This window comes from Pinus tabuliformis, chromosome X, assembly GCF_031772625.1.
Source record: "Pinus tabuliformis cultivar Carrire ecotype Pingquan chromosome X, CPIR1, whole genome shotgun sequence".
Lineage (NCBI taxonomy): Eukaryota > Viridiplantae > Streptophyta > Pinopsida > Pinales > Pinaceae > Pinus > Pinus tabuliformis.
Genome location: NC_142308.1, coordinates 1059282522 through 1059291795, shown reverse-complemented (window position 1 = coordinate 1059291795; position 9274 = coordinate 1059282522).

Genomic DNA, 9274 nt, shown 5'->3' with positions numbered 1-9274 from the left:
CAGTCATGTATGGACTTTTGAGGTCATGTCAAATATGTAATCCCACTTGGTTGGTTGGTTGACTCAAATACGTTCCCCACTTGGTTGGGTGAATGATGTAAGTATGAATCCTTGGTTATAGGAAGGTCATACTCAGTTGAGTTATAGAGTCATGTTCTTCATTTTAAAATCTTTCTGAAGATTCGGCACATTCTCAGGGGGAGAATGGATAGTATAGTGAAAATCAAATCCAAAGGGGGAGATTTGGTCTTCCCTTTGTATTTGATGTCAAAGGGGGAGAGTATCTTGGTGTTCGAATAATGGTTATTTGATGTATCTAACAAGTTTCTACAGGTTGAGGTGATCAACGCCAACATGGTTGCCATTAAGTCCAAAGGGGGAGATTGTTGGCATTATGATGCATGTGTTGTCCTTGATGACATCTCACTTGTAACAGAACAAGTATATGGTAATTAGATGAATCCACAGGCAAGTTCATAGGTGACAAAGTGATGGAACAAAATAACGGAATGATGGGACAAAGGTTTACAAATCAAAATCAAAAGTTTGATAAAGGTGAATATTTGAAGATCTATATGTGGGTTCGTCAAGTCCAAGTTGCGTATACACGCAGGTACAAAGAAGCAAAGTCGCGTACATTCTTACACACTAATTTAAGAATACCAAGGGTCCTTAACATGGTATTAGCCCACAATATTGAGCATAGTAATGGTTACTTGGACCTTTATGTTCCACTGCATTGATGATGATATTTTTCTTTTTATATAATTGCATATGTTGCTGAATAATGTGGTAAAACTAAATAATGTTATGATGCTCTAGGGTGAATTTAATATGTAAATGAAGATATGTAATTATCTAAAGCAAAGAACAATATAGCCATAAAAAAATATAACATGATATCAGAGTTGGGCTCAAGAAAATTCATTGAAGATCACCCCTATGAAGACACCTTTGATGGATGCAAGAGGAGACAGAGACCTAAGAGAATTCTAGGGTTTCAAGGAAACAATAGGAAATTTGAATATTAGCATTTGATGGATATTATGAGGTTAGGGTTTTGAAGAAACTCTGGAATATGATAAAGGCTTGAGTATTGAAACCCTAACATGATCAATAAAGATTTGTTCTAGCATAACCCTAATTGGGCTAGTCTCAATTAGACCTTGGTTATTGATGAAGGTGATGGATATATTGTAGGAAACATTATTATATGGATAATGGATAGTCATGACTCTTGAAGGCTAGTTTGAGAGGGAGATGATCACCTCTCATTGAAAATAAGTACTTTTTTTTATTTACGTTGCTTCTTTATGTCTTTACTTGTGTATAGATTTATTGATCTGATCATTGATTATACTTTATGCATGTATATTTGAGTATTTGGATTCTTTTAACCTCATGATGAGATGTGATAAGTGGATCCTTCTTGAGGATCATCTGAGCTATAGGAAAAGATGGCTAGTGTAGGAAGAGAAGATCTAGTGCTGGAAAAGGAAAGTGCTCCAGCTGCCAATGTCAAATAAGAGGGTGCACAAGTATTTGAATGCTAAAAAATGTGTATAGTTTCAACTACAATAGTGGATGGCAAGGTAAGCCCTAAGGTATGATGGGAATTTCACCTTCATGAATTAATCAAATATGCATATGAGAGTAAGTTTGATTTATGGCACATGCGATATGTGTTGTTTCTCTTGATATTTGACAAGCATCTTACATTTTATACATGATGGATATCTTGATTTTATGAAGCAAGCTAAATACGTTGTTTTTAATATATGGTGACTTGATACTATTGTTAATGCTTGTGATAAGCATGGAAACTTGATAATAAAAGGTGTAATAGTAAGATTTATGCTCAAAATATTATTGTTGACCATATTTAGGTTTTGAAAAGCTTAGTAAATTTGACAATGTCGTAAATATGGATGCCCTATCTTGATGGATTGAGATATGTGATAAAGAAGCGATGTTTTGATCATGATTCTTGAAGTATACTCCTATATGTTGTTCTAATTATTTGACTCTAACCCTTGATGAAAGTTTGATGTCATGTTCATATGTGGTGATGAAGTAGCTGATGTTAACATGTTATGACCGTGATGAATATATGTTTTAGAACCTGATATAGTTTGATTTCATGACCTAACAATTTTGTTGATGCATGAAAATATTGTGATATATAGGTTAGTGTCTTTATTAACATTGATCAAAGTAGCTTCTCAATAAGAGGGAGAAACTCTCCATAAGATCCCATCACCTATTATCATTTGCAGTAAATGTATAGATGATTCTTTACTATTGAAGAAATATTTCTGACATGAATAGACAAATATATGATGTTATTAGTCTGAAAAAACTTTTTGTATGAGAAGATAAGTGTTTTCCTAGTATAAGCCCCAACCACATGGAAGAAGGCTTAAGGGTGCAATTATAGGCCTCCCAACCACACGGAAGAAAGCATATGGTTGCGGTTGTGAGTATGACAGTCCTACAGATATGGAGCAAACAATGGAAAGTCCTATGAGCAGGGGAAGTTTGAAGGTGTGACTTACTATAGAGAATGTTATTGTGTTGAGTAAACTTTTGTTTGCAAAAGACTAGAATATGCATATCAGTATGCAATTTTTTTTTTTTTTATAATTGAAACAAGTATATGATAGAAATTGACAAGGGTTTGACAAGATTTGGCTGATTGGTTTAATATTAATGATCAATATTGGAATTTTGACATGATAGTTTATAGATATGTTTTGGCTTACATATTGATTGATTTCACCATGATAGAAAATTAGGGTTTTTATTTGATAACTGATGATTGACCTTAGTAATTGTACTATGTGGGCATAGTGAATTTCAGTGACTAATATTGGTTTTTAATAGTGATTATGTATTGACATCATTGGCTTTGGCACACTGGTTGAAGTATAAACATTTCTGATTCAGTATGCAGTAATCTCACAATGAATGCATGAAACTTACTTGACTTATCCTTGGTGTATAATGAAAAAAATAATTCATATTATGATTATATGGATGGCCTGATGGAGTTTGATATTGCTTAATAACAATTTCTTGACATAACAATAGATGAAGTCATAACTTGGTATTTGGATGTGAGCTCTACCTAATCCAAAAAGTTTCTTAGAATGGTATTGGCAGAAACTTTTATGGCTTTTATATTGGTTTTGATTTAAGGGTTGCTGAGCTGAAATAGTTGATTTGATTGCACAATGTTGATTTGTGTGAGGTTGAGTATCTTGGTTTGATCAATATAATGTTTGCAGATAACATTGTATGGTTTGAAGCAAGCTTTCTGAGCCTGGTATGTCCGCATTGACAATTACCTGGTGAAGAAAGGAAGATTCGCCAATCCGAACCTCTACTTCAAATATGGTCCAAGGTATGACTTTGATTTTGGTTTTATATGCCGACGATCTATTCTTGATAGGTAACAAGCCTATGATGATCAAAGTAAGAGGGAGTTGGCCTTTGAAGTTTAGAATGAAGAATCTTGGCATGATGAATTAATTTTTGAAGTTTGGAAAAGGAAATATATATCATGAATCTATTGAAGAGTTTTTGGAAAGTGGAAATTCAAATCCTTGGACACTCCAATTGAATTTCAAGAAGTTATGCAAAAGATATTGCTAAACTTGAATTGGAAACTGGCAAGTAATTAAGGCATTGATGTTCCTTGTGAACACCTATATATACATATGTTTTGTAGAGAACAAATTAAGCCAATTCATGATTGAGCCACTTCATACACACTAGGATGCCACTAACCTCACATTGAAATATTTACATTGGACGATCAATTTTTGGTTTGATATATTATTTATATGATATGTGACTGCATGGATGTATTAATGCTGTTTGGGATCATTATTGAATAGATGAACACATTTTTGTGTTGCCTTAGTATGAGATATGCCATGATATTTTGGATGAGAAGTTCATACCTTTAAGCATGACTGAGGTTGAGTATGATGTTGCTAGCATGGCTAGCTATGAGAGCTATTTTGGAATAGGTTCTGGATGAGACAATGACACATTGTGATAATAAAGAGTGGGATCCAATTGGCAAAGAATCATGTATATAGACGCGACTGAGATATATTCATATATTGGGTCAATGCTGCTATACAACCTTAGGCTTGTGGTTGATGCCTTTGTGAGAGGGAGGAAGAATACATTATCCTTTCTGTGATATATATTTTTCTAATATAATATTTGATTTGATGTCCTACATGAACAAGAGATTGCTGCTATTGAGACATTATGATTTAACTCCTTAGTGACTTTTTTAATCCAATACCAGATATGAGCATGATTATATGTTTCTTATCTACAAAGAGTGGGACTGATTGAGAACAATGAGCCAAATCTTCCCTTCTATCTGAGCTGCCAGGGTGAGGAATTAAGATGGAGGGATCATGGGGTTGAGGGATCTATGGGCAATAATGTTTCACCCCTATTTATTACCCATAGGGTTGGAGATGATTCTCCACTATCTTGGTCTATGCAGAGTATGCCCCAGTTTGCATCATACCCACAAGCTGGGATTGTTGGTAATGCTACTCCCCACCTGCCCAATGGGTTGAGAGAGTGCTTCGAGGTGTACAACCCAATCTAATTATAATGCAGGTGTTCTACCACATGACTCTTGAGGGTCATTGTTGGGAAGGTTAGTGGGAAATAGGATGGATGAGATATTGTTGATTGACATAGGGTGGAATATGTTTGCTTCTTTATTCTATGACTCCTATTGCTCAACATAATTTGGAAGATGTTTGCTCCCTTATGAGTGACTTGGGGTGAGAGTGTCCCATAGGACCTTGCTCATTTTCATTAGATTATGGGTTGAGACTAAGCTCCCCGATGATGTTTAGGGTTGATATGTGCTCCGTGATGATAAGATATTTGATGTTTCTTGGGTAGTAGCATTGGGCTCCCCACTGGCAGTGATTATGGGTGGTAGAAATGGATCCCCGATGGGTAGAGGGTGGTAGCTTTGGATCCCATCCAATGTCAAATTATTCTTGTTTTAGATTCAAGAATGTTCAACATATGAACATAGACAATCAAGAGATAAGCAGGAATACACAAAGATGAACCAAGATGAACAATGGCGACATTTGATGACAATAGAATACGATTTGATGTTAGGATACTTGTGATGATTACATGATGCAATTGGAAGTTGTCCCTAGATGAGATGGAGTGTTAATTTGGTACTTCAGTGACAAATTCCAATCATGGCACTAGATTCCTCTTTCAAGAGGACTAATTTTGATTATTTAAGCGCTCAATTTGGACAAGGGAAAGTGTATTTTTGAAGAAAAGCCCACGTGTGCACAAAAGGATAGGTCGACCCAAAAGAGAAATTGGACACCCATGGATGGCTATAAATACAATTCAAGTGACCCTCATTTGGAAATCGTAATCATCATGATCATTCTTATTTTTTTGGGCTTGGATCACATAGGTCTGAGGCTGGATCGCTAAGATTGGTTCGTATAGGTATGAGATTGTAGGGTTCGAAGCTTTCATGTGTCTTTAGACTTTTGGTTTCCAGTCGCAGGCATGCTTTAGACAAATTTTGGTCTTAATCGCATGCACGCAGGCTCATGCGTGAAGTTTGAGGGTTTCAATCGTGTTATCACTCAGGTTGTTCCCTTTGACTCCTAAGGGAATACGACCGGGGTAACCACAAACCAATCTTTGGATTACAGGTCCTAGCCTACCTGCAATTAGAGAGGGCTCTCTCTTTATGATTTAGCTTTGTTTTGGGTTGATCAGGCTAGTTATGAAGTGCAGAGTTTTGTTTTAAATTTGGTGGGATGGTTGATGTTTTCAGACAGAGTTGGCATGCAAAGTGTAAGAAGTTCAGACCATTAGGCATGGAGTTAATGAATGTGAACTGCTGGGTGTGTTTTCTTTGGTAGAAGAGAGGAATACGGAGCAGAATAGCTACACATAGAACAATCTTTAATGCTGGAAATGAGATGAAATGGAGGTCGGGGGATGAGAGGCAATTAAGGATCTCTCATCCAGCCAAAGAGGGAAAGTGGATGAAGGCTAAATAGGAGCAATGAAGGATTCCTAGACAACATTCAGAAATGAGAGAAATAGCTTAAACATGATCAATTAAGTATGCATATTCATCACTAATTCAGAGGAAAACATATAAAAATCACAGAAAATGAGCACAGAGTACAGTCAAGTAACATCTGAGCTATTCTTTCTTTCTGCAACTTAGATCATGATACATAGATAATATAGACACATAGAAACTGAAAACAGAGGTGAGAAAGACTTATTGAACCATGAGGAAGCACAAGAATTCCATATTTTGCTCTTCAACCATTAAAACCACAATCAACCAGTTCATAAGCAAACATTCCAGCAATTTTTGTTCATAGAAGTTCTCACAAATATATAGCACAAGTCTAGAATGACTTAACTAATCAACCAACGAACCCCTTAAACAATGCACAGGGTGGTTTATATAGAGAAAATATCCAAAAAATATCTACAACAGTAGATCTTAAACAGATCTGAGGGAATAAGTGCCTTTAATCTAACTTATCCTGAAATAAATGCATAAAGATCTATCTAACTGCTGCGCTGGGGCAGCCGCATTCAAAAATGAGTTAATATGATGTCCTTTGAGCTCTGTGCTGTCATTTGGCCATAACTGTGCTTTGGTTTCTGCAGCGCTGCCCTTAGGTGGCCTTATGTGCATTAACTTTAATCTGGTGAGCCTTAATGGCTTGAAATTCCATCACTGATATTCTTTAATCTGATACTCTTTGTCGCAACTCTAATACACTTTAACACTGAATCGGGGCCTTTTCTCTCCACTGATACACTTTAACTATCAAATCACCCCTTTTCTGCCACTTTATGGCAAAAAATAGCTGTGGTGGCACCTCTGTGGGCTTTGGATGAGTATCGACGCTTGGCTGATCAAAATCTGATCAAAAAGGAAGAATTACTGCTAAAATGGTGGAGGATTTGTGGACTGATAGGTTGTTGAGGCTGTGCTCGTTGTCCGGAGCAAATCTGGGCCTGGAGCGATAAAAAATGGCGGAGAAATACTTAGCTTCCTTCGAAATGGAGCGCGTGCGGGCGCAGATTGAAAAACATGAAGAAATGCCTCTTTTTCCTTTATAGAATAAAAAACCACTTTACAAAGGAATTTCAATGAAAAAACAAGTGGGAGCGATTATTGTAGCAGAGAATTAATCTGGGCCGTTGGGTCGCGCGAAGGCAGATCCAACGGTTGGTGCACAATCGGTGATCGACGATCGACGGATCTCCAAACCACAATGCGTCTGAAATGCGATGAACCCCGCGGACCCGACTCACTATAGGCTTTCTTTGTTATGATTTCGGGTCCGGCCCATTGGTGGTCCCTTATCAGCGGATTTATAATTAAAATGGGTCAGCGGACCTGATATTCCCTTCAAAACTGTTCTTTATAGTATTTCGGCTCCGGATATGGAGCACACAGTGCCAATCCCTTGCGGACTCGACACCCCATTAAGCTCCACTCTATAACATTTCGTCTCCAGGTAGTCGGAGCTATATATGGGGCTGCGACCTAATGAGGACCGTTGATTTGAGGGCCCGAATGGGCAGCTGCGATTAAATCAGCATTTCGCTATCGGCGGGGACAAGGGGGCAAGGTTTATATATATATATATATGTGTGTGTGTGTGTGTGTGTGCTTGTGATGTGATATAACGAGGGGAAATATTGCGATGAAGCGGGGTTTAACGTTAAACTTATGTTTTTATGAAAAACTTGATTTTAACGATAAAAGGCAATAAACGATAAAAGCGGAGATATGCGGGATATATGGAAATATGAGGTAGGAAGGCTCCCAATAGCGATATCGCTTCGGATGCGATAGCGATATCGCATCGGAGCATGGTGAAATGGTGTGATATATGTAAAGGGCCAATATTGCTACCACCTCCGACAGCGATATCGCATCGGAGGGGGGGAAATCCAATCGGAGGAGGGTTTTTATAATGAAAAAGGGGCTTTTATATGATTGAAAGGGTCTGATAACATAAAAAGAGGGCTCTTAATGCTTTTGGAAGGGGTCCAAAGCATAAAAAAGAGGGATTTTATATTTTGGAAGGGATTTTATGCATAGGAATGAGTCCTAATGCATTTGGAAGATGGTTTGAGAGGAAAGATGAGGGTTCTTACCAAGTTTCAGGCAAACTTAGTAATTCCCAAGGGAATATTTATGGCTATTTTTCAACCAAAAGGAGGGGATACATAATAGGGGGATTTTACACATATTTTAGTAAGGGGAAGGGGAAATAGGCAGGGATTTATATAATAGAGTTAGAAGTTAATATGAATTTTGATCAAAAAAGCGCTAAGGATAGAAATCTTAGGCTACAAAGGGGAAATAGGACTTTATAGAAGAAATATGAGCACTCCTAAGTAAAGCAGATCTTTACTTAGGCATATGTTATGAAACATGGTGAAACTAAGAAATGTCAAGCAAATCTTGACCTCTTTAGGGGAAGTTAGTGAATGATTTTGGGGAAAGGAAGAAGGGGAAGTTAGTGAATGATTTTGGGGAAAGGAAGAAGGGGAAGTTAGACATGCCTCGCTTGAGCTGCTCCATGGGAAAATTGCCTTATACTTGTGATCTGAATATATTTAACACTTGAAAAACTTGAAATGGATCACAATTCTTGATTCTGCAACCTCAAAAACTACCTACCCGGCCTACTTACCTAGCATTTTTTCTTCTTTTTAGTTTGGGTGCACTTGAACTAGCAAACCCAGCTTTTCAACTTTTCTTTTGACTATCCTCCTATCTAAATCTACCCTTATATCTTCCAGGGGCTCAGATTAGGCTGTTGAGCACCCTAGCTTCTCTACCTATCTAATAATCTGCCAAGATTAAACAGTTTGGACAGATATTTATTCTCTATCTTCTAAAACAAGCAATTTAAACCTAGGGAAGCCAAGATTAAGCTGTTTGGCCTTCCCTTAACTGTGAAATCCTTCAAAAATGGAACTTTTGCAGCATGGAAAAGATGAACATTTTTGGCACTTCCATTGTCAATCATGAAATATGAAACCTATTAGTATAGGAGGCTAACAAATCGCACACACATCACTGTCTGTGTGCAGTTGGAAGCTAGGGTTTAGTTTTACAATTGACCGCAGATTTCATCAGTTGACTGCAAAGTTCGAAAGTTGACCATAGGCTTCTGAATCATGATTTTGAGTA